Below are 5,314 nucleotides of genomic sequence, written 5' to 3'. Positions count from 1 at the left end.
GGCTGCCGCTGGGGGACCAATCGCGGTGCGAGGGCGGGGCCTTCTTGCCTGCGGGCCTGGGCAGGGCCCCGCGTTGGGCTGGGCGGAGGGTTTGACAGGCGGCGGCTGCCGGAGCCCTGCGCTGCCCGCTGTCCTCCGGCCGCCTCGCCGGGCAGGGCGGCGCCGCAGGCGGGAGAGGCAGGGCTCTGTCGTCCGAGCTGGGCTGGCCGGGCGGCGGAGTGCACTGGGCGTCAGGAGAGCCAGGCTGTGTCCCCGCCTGTCCCAGCGACTGAGGCAGGACCCTTCCCTTCTCCAAAGTCAGTTTTCTCATCTGATGGGACTAGCAAAACCTGCATGCGGAGGTAACAGATGTACAAAGTGCTTTAAAGTTTTCTTACAGCATCCAAGCCGCTCTCACTTGCACACATTCCATAGCCAGTCAGCGGCAACGTTGGGACGCGTATCCAGGGATCTCAGACCACTTTTCTTAACGTTTTTGTTTTCACCCTAGAGTTTAGGCTAGAGGGTCTCAAACTCCAATGTTAAAAGACAAACAAAAACAGGGGCGCCTGGCTGGCACAGAGCATGCGACTCTAATCTTAGGATCGTGAGTTCCAGACCCACTCTGGGGGGGTAGAGCTTACTAAAAAAAAAAAGAAAAAAAAAGAAAGAAAAAGAAAGAAAGAAAGAAAAGTAAAGATGTTTATTTAAAAAAAAAAAAAAAGACAAACAGAAACAGATGCCCAGGTCAATATTTTCCTTTAAAAAAAAAAAAAAGTTTATTTATTACTTTGAGAGAGAGCGCGCGGGGGGAGGGGCAGAGAGAGTGGCGACAGGGAGAATCCCAAGCAGGATCATGCAGTCAGCACAGAACTGGAGGCAGGACTCAGTCCCACTAACCTCGAGATCATGACCTGAGCCAAAATCGAGGAGGTGACTGAACCAACTAAGCAACCCAGGTGCCCCAATATTTTCTAGTTGAATCTGTAAATCTGTCTGGGGACAGAGCCCCAGCACCCAGATTTTCAGCAAGCTCCCAGATCTTTACAGCCTTGTAAACTCATTCCACTGAGTTCCTTCTGGGCCTGGAACCTGGTTCCCCTGCCTTCTGGGCTCCCCTCACAGACAGTAGTGTCTCAGGGATCCCTGTCCAATGTGTAGAAAGAACCCCACACAAAGAACAGGACTTCAGTACGACTGGTAGCAGTGGTTCGGTTCCCTTGTCTGAATTTGTTTCCTCCTGTACAAAGCCAGGTTGTTCAGCCTTGCTGGACTATTTGCCAGGGCTACTGGAAAGGTCCAGCAGGACCCCTGGGGTGGTCTCTGCATTTCATCTCAGTCTGCCCCCTCTGCACTGTTTGCTATGACCTGGGTGGGCTCCAAGGGACCTGTCTTCACACTCTCTGAAGGGAGAGGTCTGGCCTCTTTGGCCCCGGTCTCAAGTTGAAAAACATACACGGAGCCCCTCCCTGTGACACAAGTCAGGTCTCACAATAGAGGATTCTGTACAGAGTAAGAGACCTTGAGCAGCATCCCTGGAATCTTGGGAAACCATGATTTTAGAATCCTAGAATTCCAAAGTCTGATTTCCTATAATTGATTAAATATAGCATCTTACAATTAGAGATCAATAGGGGCGCCTGGGAGGCTCAGTCAAGTTAAGCATCCAGCTTCAGCTCAGGTTATGATCTCATGGTTCGTGGGTTCAAGCCCCATGTTGGGGTCTGGGCTGACAGCTAGCTCAGAGCCTGGAGCCTGCTTCGGATTATGGATCTCCCACTCTCTCTGACCCTCCCCTGCTCACGCTGTCTCTCAAAAATACATCAAAAACATAAAGAAAAAACAATTAGAGATCAATAATGCTAAAGAAGGACCATTCAAAGGAGAGAGGATGTGACTGGCCCACAGCAATACGGTGGGTGTGGCCTAGCTGGCACCAGCATCCAGGCTGCCTCACTCCCAGTCCAGTGCTCTGCTTTCATACCAGTCAGCTGCCTCTATTAGGTATAGGATGTCAACCAACCTGCCCATTACACACAGGTTAAGGGCCAAGGGCTGCATAGGGCATCTCAAGGTGTTATCTCTGTCCAGGGATTTGGAGTTGGGGATTGTTGCTACTTTTTTGGTAGGAGGGAAAGGGATAGAAAGGAGCAAGGGTAGCTCAGCAACCCCTCCAACACACCACTAGGTGCTCCTCCACGCCACACTCCTTCGGAAGTTCCAGGGCCAGCTGTGCCACCAATAGGCTACGTGGCTTTCACAAATCATAGTATCACTCCGGACCTCAGTGTCCACCTCAAAAATCAAGACAGTTGGAAGAAGATGGCTGGCCTTTCCAGTTCTTCCCTTCAGCCAAGTCCTCTGCCCTCCCTCCTCACCATACACACACACACACACACACACACACACACACACACACACACACACACACAGAGCACTGCACGCTTAGGACCCTGAAAACAGTTGCTGAATAAGTCACTTAACCAACTGGAACTTCAGGCAAAGGCTCTTCCAATTTCCAAGGTGCAACAAGAGCTCATTCAGTTATTCTTTACTGAGCACCTACCCTGAGCCAGCCCCCACACCTGAGCTATAGGAATGGAGATCCTGCCCTTGCCCCAGTGAGCTCACAGCTCTGCCTCATCAAAGGAAGTTGGGTTTGTAAAGCCCAGCAAAGCACTGAGAAGGTTAATCTGCTCAATATAACAGGTCTCTTAAACGCTTGTATACTGCAGGACCCCTTAGGGCATATACAGAATCCAATGGGTGCATGAGTTTTTTTTCCTAGAAGGAGATACAAGGAAGTGTTAACAGTGGTTAAGGGAATGGAGGACTTGGGGGGTGGGGTCCTGTACTTTTCATTTTTTACTTTTCTGAACTGTTAGTATTTTCCAAAAATATATATTATCCTCCCTCTCTTTCAGGAGGGGTTATGTGCATATTAAGATTATGAACTATATTTTTTCTTTATAGTTTTGGTATAAAAATAAAACGCATCCATATTTTAATTGTCAAGAATAAAACCAAGCAAAACAAATAAAACCTACTTCTCCCTTTAGCATGCCAGACAATGTTTTTTTTTATACTAACCAGTGTTCCAGCTCAAACGCACTTTTGCTCTTCTAGTTCCACGTACAGCCTAGATATCTACTAGATATCTCCATCAGGATCCATCTGCAAAAGCAGACGTCATGTCTTCTTCTCTGACTTGGGTCATCAGTTCTGTAACTACCTACATGAATGGCCCCATGATCAAGTCCCCCATGTCATAAGTCTGAGACTTGGTCTAGGTCCCTCCTCTCCCATACTCCCATATTTGATTTGCTATAAATCCACCTAACAACCCTCCCTGCCCCCACCCCACCCCACACACCAACATTTTTTCCCAACTCTTCTTCCTGCCTCAGCCTCATCTTCTTCCCTAGTATCCGTTTTCCCCACAGGTCTCTCCACCAGTCTCTAAGACACAGGTTTGACCACCTCATTTCCCTATTTAGGCCAATGATTATTCATAGATCCCAACAGCCATCTAAATAAAGTCAAACCATTTTCTCGCTGTACCACTTGGCCCTATCCTATGTTCCAGGCACCCTAGAATATTTTTCATCACCTAGAACTCAGAACATATATTCATGTCTTCATAGTTTTATATATGATGCTTCCTATGCTAACACTTTCCCCTCTGGTCCTTCTTTATACTCCTTCCTATGAATTGTTTGATACCTAGCTCAAGTGCCACTTTTACCCAGAAGCCTTCTTAGAATCCTCTGGCTAGAATTATTTTCTTCCTGTACACTCTTACAGAAATTCTACTTCATTCCATCTCAGAACTTATACAGTTTTCTAACTACCTATTTAACAGTCTCTCTCTTCCTCTAGAGTGAGAGCTCTCTGAGAGCAGGGGCAGCCTTTTGCCTTTGTAACTCCAGAACCTAGAACAGATTCTAGCACAAAGTGAGTACTAGGTGAGTGTTTATGGGATGCTGATTGAATATTTGAAGACTGACCACTACTTCATTTGCTTAAGTGTATTTCTAGCTAAGTGCTTCTTCAACCTGTCATGACTTCCCCACTCACCGTCTTTGTCCATGGTCATAAGAATATATTCAGCAAATAGTTGAGGCAAAAATATGCATTTTTGTGTATCTAAGGATCTCCTGTGTCCTGAAGATATGAAAAAGGAGAAGGAATAGAGATTTTAAATACTACACTGCTTACCCTGCCTCTGTTTCTTGCAGCAAGAGAATTAACATTCACTGGCGAATCTACTATGTGCCAGACAGCATGGCTGACACTCTCCATATGTGATCTCATTTTATCCTGAAAACTCCAAGAGAAAGAGATTATCTTCCCCATTTTATAGGCAGTTCAAATTAAGTGATTTGCTAAAGTTCTCAGTCAAGAGTGTCTGCCTCCCATACATCCATGATGAACTGATTTTCAATAAGAATGCCAAGACTAGTCACGGAGGAAAAACTAGTCTCTTCAACACATTGTGCTGGGACAACTGGATATCCACATGCAAAATAATGAAGTTGAATCCCCATCTCGTACCATCTACAAAAAGTACCTCAAATGTCCCTAAATGCAAGAGCTAAAAACCATAAAATGCTTAGAAGAAAATGTAGGGGTAATCTTTTGTTACCTTGGATCTGGCAATGGATTGTTAGATGTGAAACCCAAACACAAGCAACAAATTTTTTAAAAAAGGAAAGAGGGGCGCCTGGGTGGCTCAGTCGGTTAAGCGTCCGGCTTCGGCTCAGGTCATGATCACACGTTCGTGTGTTCAAGCCCCGCGTCAGGCTCTGTGCTGACGGCTCGGAGCCTGGAGCCTGCTTCAGATTCTGTGTCTCCCTCTCTCTCTGCCCCTCCCCGCTCATGCTCTGCCTCTCTCTGTCTCAAAAATAAATAAAACACTAAAAAAAATAATAATAAATAAATAAATAAATAAATAATAAAGGAAAGAAAAAGGACTTTATCACAGTTAAAAACTTTTGTGCATCAAAGGACATTAGGAAGATAGTGAAAAGACAACCTACATAATGGGAAAAAAATATTTGCAAATCATACATTTGATAAGTGTTTGGTGTCCAGAATATATAAAGAACTTATATAACCCCAAAACAAAAACTCAGTCCAGTCAAAATATGAGCAAAGGACTTGAACAGACATTTCTTCAAAGAAGATGTACAAATGGTCAACAAGTACATGAAAAGATGCTTAATCTTATTAGTCATTAGGGAAATGCAAATCAAAACTACGGTGAGGTATCACTTCACACCCACTAGGATGGCTATAATTAAAAAAAAACCAAAATAACAAGTCTTGGTGAGAA

This window comes from Suricata suricatta, chromosome 8 (assembly GCF_006229205.1).
Source record: "Suricata suricatta isolate VVHF042 chromosome 8, meerkat_22Aug2017_6uvM2_HiC, whole genome shotgun sequence".
Taxonomy (NCBI): Eukaryota; Metazoa; Chordata; class Mammalia; order Carnivora; family Herpestidae; genus Suricata; species Suricata suricatta.
This window is presented reverse-complemented; position numbering follows the sequence as displayed.